Source organism: Notothenia rossii, assembly GCF_949606895.1.
Source record: "Notothenia rossii genome assembly, chromosome: 5".
In the NCBI taxonomy this organism is placed as follows: domain Eukaryota; kingdom Metazoa; phylum Chordata; class Actinopteri; order Perciformes; family Nototheniidae; genus Notothenia; species Notothenia rossii.
The window spans coordinates 61,069,843-61,079,422 of NC_136903.1; the positions used below are offsets into that span (position 1 = coordinate 61,069,843).

Sequence of the window (9,580 nt, forward strand, 5' to 3'; positions counted from 1 at the left end):
TGGCTTAAAAAATCAGGTCTAGTGAGCACTTTGCAGATATTCCCTCCATTAAATCTTTGAATGGTAATGTCACAACTGAGCCAAAGCAAATAAATGAGGCTTTTCAAACCTTTTATTCCAATTTATATAAGTCAGAGTGTTACGACTGGGGCACACAAAACTGATAGGACCCAAATGCATGACTCCATACAAAAGATGGTTCAATAAAAAGGTTTTTACTGAGGTGTTAAACAAGATAAGCCATTCACAGGGTTCAAAAACGATCTGGCACTGAGCACAGGGAACACACAGAATATATACAAAAGCAAGGGACTCCACAGCTGCAAACAATAAGGGCGGGGCAGATATTCAGGTCAGTGGGCAAACAGGCAAGGTAGGAGTCGAACTACCTGAAATGAGAAGGGAAATGACAAAGTAAAACAGGAAATGGCAGACACGGAATTTGACAATAAAGACTCACAGAGAAATAATACTAACAGATCTGCCGAGACACAACAGTACCCCCCCCCTCTACGGCCGACTCCAGACGGCCCAGGTTCCTGTGGATTAAGTCTGAAAAAGTCCTTTATCAGCTTCTGATCCACAACAAAACTTGCTGGTACCCATGACCGATGTTCTGGACCGTAACCTTTCCAGTCCACAATAAACTGTCTGCCGCGTCCTCTCTTCCTGACTGCTAGCAGTTTCTTGACGTTGTATATCAGACCGCCGTCTAACATCCGGGGGGGGAGGAGGGGGCTTGGATAGAGGAACCAAACGACTCCCCCGAACCGGTTTGATTTTGGCCACATGAAAGGTAGGGTGGACTCTCAAGGACCTGGGCAGGCGCAGGCAAACAGCCACCGGGTTAATGACTTTAGTTATGGAAAATGGAACCACAAACCTCGGAGCCAGCTTCCTGGAGGCCACACATAGGGGTAGGTCTCTTGTAGATAACCAGACCTTCTGCCCGGGTCTGTAGGCAGGTGCCGGACGACGATGTCGATCTGCTGCCCTCTTCATGCGAGCAGCACTCTTCAGGAGAACCTGGCAAGCTCCTGCCCAGACTCTGCGACACCGCCTCACCAGGGCATGTGCTGACGGTACAGTCACTTCCTTCTCTACCTCTGGGAAAAGAGGAGGCTGGTAACCATAGGCGCAGTGAAAAGGGGAGAGACCCGTGGCAGATGTGGGTTGGGTGTTGTGGGCATACTCCACCCATATCTTCAAACTTCAAACACATCAACCCGGACACCTTGACCTTGGACCTCCATCATCTCGCCTCTGCAACCCATTCATCAGCAAATGAATCGGTGGACTACTACAACCAATCCTTGAGCAGGCTCCTTGACATTCACGCCCCAATAAAATCAAGAACAGTCACATTCTCACGCTCAGCTCCATGGTTCACCAGCGAGCTGCGGAAAATGAAGGCTGCTGGGCGTGTCCTGGAACGGCGGCTCAAGACCTCAGGGCTCACGGTTCGTAAAATGGCCTACAGGGAACACCAAAAGGCCTACACTAAGTCCCTCAGAGACGCTCAGTCCAACTTCTACTCAAACATCATCAATAACAGTCCCGGCAACTCAAAACAGCTTTTCTCAACCATAAATCACTTCCTAAAACCTCAACCCCCCTCAAACAGAGCCATCACTGCAGAACAGTGCAACAACTTCATGGTCTTCTTCAAATCCAAAGTTGACACTATCCGTTCCTCCCTCTCCGGCCCCCCCACTCCATCTGCTCCAACTGCCATGCCACAGTCTGGGGCCTCCCAGCCTCTCTGCTGCTTTTCTCCCACCACGCAGCAAGAGGTTGAGGACACCATCCGCCGGATGAAGCCTTCCACATGCACCCTGGACCCCTTTCCCACAGCCCTGGTCAAATGACACATCCAAGCCATAAGCCCCCTGATCACCAAAGCAATAAACCATTCTCTACAGTCCGGTCACGTTCCATCAGCTCTAAAAACGGCCATTATCACTCCCCTCCTCAAAAAACCTACCTTAGACCCGGACGTTCTCGCAAATTACAGGCCCATCTCTAACCTACCATTCCTCTCCAAAGTGTTGGAAAAAATAGTCGCCACCCAACTGCAACACCACCTCAACAACAACAACACAAAATTCCAGTCTGGTTTCCGCTCCGCTCACAGTACTGAAACAGCACTGGTCAGGGTCACCAACGACATCCTCACTGCTTCTGACAATGGCTCCCCCTCCCTCCTCATCCTCCTGGACCTCACTGCAGCTTTTGACACTGTTGATCACACCATCCTCCTCAATCGTCTCCACTCCACCATCGGACTCTGTGACACCTCCCTGGACTGGTTCCGGTCCTACCTGACCGGAAGGACTGAGTGTGTCTCCATGGGAGGTGCTCATTCCCCCACCCAACCTGTCACTTGTGGTGTACCCCAAGGATCCGTGCTTGGCCCCACCCTATTCACCCTGTATATGCTCCCCCTCGGCTGTGTCATCAGCAGGCATGGACTATCATTCCATTGCTATGCTGATGACAAACAGCTCTACATAAAAATGGACCCCCCCTGTCCCCCCCGCTCTGCAGTCCCACTGTCATCCCCGTCACCATCACCTTCATCCACAATCACCATCTGCCTGGAGGAGATAAAGGCGTGGATGAAACAAAACTTTCTACAACTCAACAGCTCCAAAACCGAGGCCATTCTCATCGGCACCCCACACCAAGTTAAATCATCCCCAATAACAAGCATCACCTTCTCCGACCAGGACCTTCCCCTCTCATCAGTTGTCACCAACCTGGGCGTCAAAATTGACCCCTGCCTCAACTATGAGACCCACATCAAACACCTCTGCAAAACATCCTTCTTCCACCTTAGAAATATAGCTAAACTCCACCCCACCCTCACTCTTCCTGACGCCGAAAAGTTGGTCCACGCCTTTGTCTCCTCCAGGTTGGACTACTGTAATGCACTTCTCGTCGGGATCCCTAGCAAGAGCCTTCAAAAGCTCCAATACGTACAGAACAGCGCTGCTAGGATCCTGACGAGAGTGCGCAAATACGAGAACATCACCCCCATTCTCAAATCACTGCACTGGCTTCCCATCACCTCCCGGACAGAATTCAAAATCACCCTGTTAACACACCAGTGTATCCACGGAAATGCCCCCATACCTCAAGGAATTGATTGAACCACAAACCGCCACCCGCAGCCTCCGCTCGGGAAATACTAACAAGCTGAAGGAACGGCACACCAACCTCCGCACTATGGGAGATCGAGCTTCCTGTGCAGCTGCCCCCCGGCTGTGGAACTCACTCCCAGACCATCTCAGAGCTCCTCAACCTGTGAACACTTTTAAGAGAGCACTAAAAACCTACCATTTTAACAAAGCATTTGGTTAGCTTTTTAAGCCGGTTTTAATAACCCTCCCTCTCCTTTTTAAAACTTGTTTTTAAACTTGTTTTTTAACCTGTTTATACAGTTTGACTCTTGCAAATGGTTTTCTTTATCTTTTTTTATTATGTACTGTAGCACTTTGAGGTTTGTTTCAAATGTAAAGTGCAATACAAATAAAATTTATTATTATTATTATATCAGCTGCTTGCTCCAAGTTGTGGGATTCTGGGACACCAGACACCGTAAACACGTCTCCAGTTCCTGGTTGATCCTTTCTGATTGACCATTAGCCTGTGGGTGATAACCAGATGTGAGGCTTGGGGTGGCTCCTATCAAACTGCAGAACTCCTTCCAAAACTGGGAAACAAACTGCGGCCCACGGTCTGGCACCACGTCTCGAGGAAATCCATGCAAACCTGAAAACATGAGACAAAAGCGCTTCTGCTGTCTCTTTAGCAGAGGGAGATTTGGGCATGGGGATAAAGTGAATCATTTTAGTAAATCTGTCCACAACAGTGCAGATGGTGGTGTTACCTGCAGAGGGCGGCAGTCCAGTTACAAAATCCAGCGAGATATCAGACCATGGGCGGCTGGGAACGGACAAAGGTTGCAGTAGACCCAGAGGAGACTGTGTAGAGGTCTTATTCCGAGCACAGTTAGTGCAGGCTACCACATACTCAGTAACCTCCTTCTCCATTTTAGGCCACCAAAACCTCTGTTTTATCATGTACATAGTCCGTTTGATGCCTGGATGACATGTTATTACACATGTGTGAGCCCAGTGAATCACGTCAGAGCGGACAGAGGAGGGAACAAAGAGACAGTTAGGGGGCCACCACTGGGTACGGTTTTTCCCTCTAAAGCTTGATTTACCTTGGCCTCAATTGGCCAGGCCATGTCACCCCTCCTATCACCTGAGTGGGCGGTAGAATAGACTCTGTCCCCTTGGAAAGAGCTTCTGTGTCAAAAAGCCTGGATAACGCGTCTGGTTTGGCGTTCTGTGAGCCAAGGCGGTAGGAGAGAATGAAGTTAAACCTATTGAAGAATAAGGTCCATCGTGCCTGTCTGGAGTTTAACCTCTTAGCCTTGCGTATGGAGCTTACTGTCTTTCTCTGCCCTCTCAGAGAGGACCGCCCCGATGCCCTCGTTGGAGGCATCCACCTCCACCGTGAACTGCCGTTGGGAATCCGGGATGGTAAGTATTGGAGCTTTCGTGAACACTTTCTTTAGCTTCTGGAAAGCTTGGTCTGCCTGTGGGGTCCACACAAACTGAACAGAAGGAGAGGTGAGTACATGCATAGGTGCGGCAATAGCACTAAAATTCCTAACAAACTTCCTGTAGAAGTTAGCAAATCCAAGGAACTGTTGGACTTTTTTCCTGGAAGAGGGTGTGGGCCAATCAGCCACAGCGCTCACTTTAGCAGGATCCATCATTATTTGGTCAGGACCCAGGATGAAACCCAGAAATGCAGTGGAACTGACGTGGAACTCACATTTTTCTGCCTTAACATAAAGTTGATTGTCCAACAACTTTTTTATTACTTGGCGAACATGTGAAACGTGTGAATCTTCATCTTGGGAAAAAAATCAAAATATCATCAAGATAGACAAAAACAAAATTATTCAAAAACTCCCTCAACACATCATTTATGAGGGCCTGAAAAACGGTAGGTGCGTTTGTTAAACCAAAAGGCATTACCAGGTATTCATAATGTCCACTTGGAGTGTTGAAACCAGTCTTCCACTCGTCCCCCTCCCATATCCTTACCAAGTGGTAAGCGTTACGTAGGTCCAGTTTTGAAAAAACTTTAGCACCTTTCAACAGTTCAAACGCTGAGGTGATAAGTGGGAGGGGGTACCTGTTCTTGATAGTTATGTCATTTAGGGGGCTGTAGTCGATGCAGGGTCTCAGGGATCCATCTTTCTTCTCAACAAAGACAAAAAACCAGCTCCGGCGGGAGATGACGAGGGAAGAATGAGACCCGTTTTGAGAGAGCCGTCTATGTACTCTCTCATAGACTCTCTCTCTGGAGCTGAGAGAGAGTACAGTCTTCCCTTGGGCAAGGGGGACCCAGGCAGGAGATCGATGGCGCAGTCATAGGTGCGATGAGGAGGAAGGGATGTCGCTTTAGTTTTATTGAACACCTCCTTGAGATCTCGGTAGCAGCTGGGCACGTTTGAAAGGTCACGGAAGTCTGAGTCTTGATTATTTTTATCTTCCCTGTCATTGTCTATAATGGGCTCTGTTATAATTTCAGCAGTTTTGCCCCTGAAACACGAATGAGAGCATTCGCTTCCCCACCCCAAAACTTTACCAGTCTGCCAATCAATGTGAGGGTTATGTTTGCACAACCAGGGATAGCCCAGAATTACTGCATGCTGTGCAGAATCAAACAGATGAAAAGTCATATGCTCCGTGTGTTCATGATCAATGGTTATTTTAAGAGGCATAGTTTTATGAGTTACTTTGCACATGAGAGTACCGTCCAGAGCGCTAGCTTCAAGTGTCTTTGTCAATGGCACGGAGGCAATTTTCAAACGTTTAGCTAACCCCCAGTCAATAAGATTAGCGTCAGCCCCTGAATCTACAAGTACTTTCAATGCTATGCTGTGCTCATTATTACTAACTTCCACCTGGGTCATGGATCGTGAAGGGAAATTTGCGGTTGTCAATCGGCTCACCAGCACCCTCCGTCTTACTGGTGAGCCCCGTCTTTTAACGGGCAGGCTCTCAGGAAATGTCCCTGCTTCCCACAGTAGAAACATAAACGCTCCCGGAGACGCCGCTGCTTTTCCTCGGGAGACAGCCTGGCCCTTCCGAGCAGCATGGGTTCCTCTTCTGTGTTCCACAAAGCAGGTTTCACGGTCGAGGAGGGATTGTGGGTCTGAAATCCGGGTCGTAGTGGAGATCGTGCAGGAGGTGACGCTTTCCTGGCTCACTCCTTCCGTCGCTCTTGCAGCCGAGTGTCTGTGCGTATAGCAAAGGTGATCATACTGTCCAAATCCGGCGGAAGATCAAGAGGAATAAGAAGATCCCGCACACAGTCACTGAGTCCGCTGAAAAACATGTCATATAGTGCGTCTTCATTCCATCCACTGTCTGTGGCCAAAGTACGAAAATCAATGGCGTAGTCAGACACACTCTGATTCTGCTTGGAGATCTGTGTCAGGGCTCTGGCGGCTTCTCTCCCCAGTGTGGTTCGGTCAAAGATCTTCTTTAAAGTCTCAGTGAATAGTTGGAGAGAATTACACACCGGAGACCTCCGTGCCCACTCCGCCGTAGCCTAGGCTTCTGCTCTTCCCGTGAGGTGGGACACAATGAACGCCACCTTGGCTAGATCACTGGGAAAGGCAGCAGGCTGGCAGGTAAAATGTAGGTCACACTGCGTTAGGAAAGGACTGCAGTTACCAGACTCGCCCGAAAACTTCGCAGGAGGAGCAAGACGAATCATGGAAGCTGGCATGGAAACAACAGCTGTAGGCTCTGGGGCTGGGGCAGCCACGTTGGAAGGAGCGGCGGGCACACTATCCAACCGTGTGAGTACATTGTGGAGCTGTTCAGCCAGGTGATTAATTTGCGTTGTAACTGCGCCACGAAACTCACTCTGGTTGTTAGTCAGGGTCATTACTCCCTGGTTTATCAATCAATCAATGTTTATTTATATAGCCCAATATCACAAATGTTACATTTGTCTCAGTGGACTTCACAGTTTGTACAGAATATCAGTATGACAATACGACACCCTCTGTCCTTAGACCCTCACATCGTACAAGGAAAAACTTCCAGAGAAAACCCAGTTTAAAGGGAAAAATGGGAGAAACCTCAGGGAGAGCAACAGAGGAGGGATCCCTCTCCCAGGACGGACAGACGTGCAATAGATGCCGTGTGTAAATTGAAAAGATAATACATTTGCAACATAGGTAGTCCAAATGTTTGGAAAATGCATGTGTGTTGTTGGAGATTTGGAGGATGTTGCAAACCAACCTCGTCTCCGCGTGTCGTTTGACAAGCTAGGTGAATTCGGGAAAAGGGAGGGATTAAGAAACACCAGAATGCAAGTGAAACAATAATCCGGCTTTAATGATATACAGTAACGATACAAAATACAAATACAAAGAAATCACGAAGCACTCTGCAGAGTACTCCGGGCTCAGGTTCTACCACGTGTGAGACAGGTCTCAGGAACGGCCGGTGAAAAACAAGAGCGCGAACCAAAGGAAAACACAGTCTTTCATACTAAAACACAGGAGGAGGAGGTGTACGTGCTTTCCCCCAGAGGTCATCTTATTGGCAGAGACCAACACATGGCCTGTCGCACCCAATCAGTGCGACACAGCAGCTTGTAGCCAGCACACACACATCTCCTTTATGGCCCTTGGTCCCTGAGTCCATCTTCCCGCCTCCTGACTGCCACACACAAGTTAAAAGTATGTTTTAAGATATAGTTGTTATAGTTGGCTAAATATACGTAATACATGTTAATTACTTTCATATCAATAACAACGAGGAACACATTACCTATGCTCTTAAGCAGTATTAGAGATGCTTTTCAAATAGTCAAACTTCTCACAGGCTTACCTATAGCCCCTCCATTTGTTTGAGCTATTGTTCACATCTTTACTTCAAATAAAAGGTTTCATATTGTATATTTCCAGCTTCCTTTACACATACTGCTATTATTAACACAAAGTAACTAACCACACACCTCTATTGAAAACAAGTCGATTCCCCTGACAATTGACCTGCTGAACCTCTTCGGAATGTGTCCCTCCCCCACCTCTCTCGTCCCTGTCATAAAAACTGCTTCCATTTCATATAGAGTAATAAAAGATGTTTAAGCTAATTTCTCCACAATGTTTGTAGCCATTTAGTACCCACACATGAAAGAATAAGAACAGAGGTATAGTTGACCAGTAATCATGTAGCAGATCTATTTACTGCAATGAAAACACACACACACACACATCTGCTTCAAGCCTGTGTAAGCACCCCCTTCTTTTACGAGGGGAACATTCCAGCGTCTGGCACTATTCCCAAATATGGTGTCCCCTTCTCACCTCTCTCTCCATACACAAGGACTTCACCTCAATATATTGGGGGAGGGAAAAGATACTTTGTCCTTTCTAATTTAACACACATGAATATAAATAAGGTGGCATTAAAAGGAATATACCAGATTTAACTTTCCTGTCATACCACGTTACTTTAATACTTCAAATAATTCAAATAATCCTTCAATTCCCCCTTTTTGGTCTCGCATTAACGAGACCAACACACATAAGACATTTGAAACAAAACTACTGTCCTTCTTTAATACTGTGTCTGTCCCCCTTCATTAAACCTTTGAGAACAGAAAACAACCTCCAATGACAGTGAAGAAACTATCAGAGTGAGAGCCTGAGTGCCAGACGGCAGCATCCTTGCGTGTTGTTGAATCATCAGGGCCCCCCCTCAGCGGAATACGCCAACAAGGGCAGCTGATAGGGAGGGGGAGATGCGGCCTTTCCTTCAAAGGTGGAACTGATGAATCTGATCAGAGAGAAGTAGACTCCTCTGCTGCCTCGAGAAGTCCCCCAGCCCGCTGACGCCTCCTTCCAAGTCGTCTGCTGTAGGGATGTCCGCGTTGACGATAGCCAGGTCCATCCTGATGTCCTCCAAGGTCCTAGCCGGAGTGTTCCTCGCCACACACTGGCTCCAGTAGTACCAGATGTCCCCCTTTGCTCCTCGGCGGACGGCATGAGATGTCCTCTGGGTCACTCTGTAGAGGCCGGAGAACCTGGGGTTGAGTCACGTAGGCCTGACGAACTCCGCTGTGTCGGCCTCCTGCTCCTCGGGTCCCCCTTTTGGCGTCAGCAACCTGTGTGGAGAAATCTGATACCCACCCCTCAAGTCTACGCTCAGTGCTTCTGGGGTGTTTGACCCACCGCTGGTAGGCCGCTTCAGAATTCTAATACTTGGCCTGTGTCAACAAAATAAACCCCAACATCTTCAGGTGAACTAAATAACATATCTCAATAGCTCTGAATTCCTGACAAGCATCTGTGTTATTATAAATGAAATCTTTGAGATCCCATTTAAAATCTAAATATAATATGAACTGCTAACGTCTCTGGTAATGGAACACACTAATGTTATGGATTAAAAACAACTAAAATCATGATACTGACAAAGTGAATAATTTCCAGGCGAGACTGCTTCTACCTGTCACTGCTTGGATATTA

General features: G+C 47.7%; 1 protein-coding gene across 2 annotated transcripts in view; it reads left to right on the forward strand.

Annotated features, from left to right (window-relative positions):
- The window catches only part of LOC307040259 (uncharacterized protein), a 58,600-nt gene that overhangs the window by 2,813 nt on the left and 46,207 nt on the right, over positions 1–9,580 (forward strand). Inside the window, exon 2 of one of the 2 annotated variants that reach the window (XM_079682925.1) lies at positions 4,483–4,553. The gene's annotated coding sequence lies outside the window, so the exon portion shown is untranslated. Of the gene's footprint in view, positions 1–4,482; positions 8,641–9,580 lie in introns of those variants that run through there. The other variant, XM_079682924.1, reaches the window with a different exon arrangement.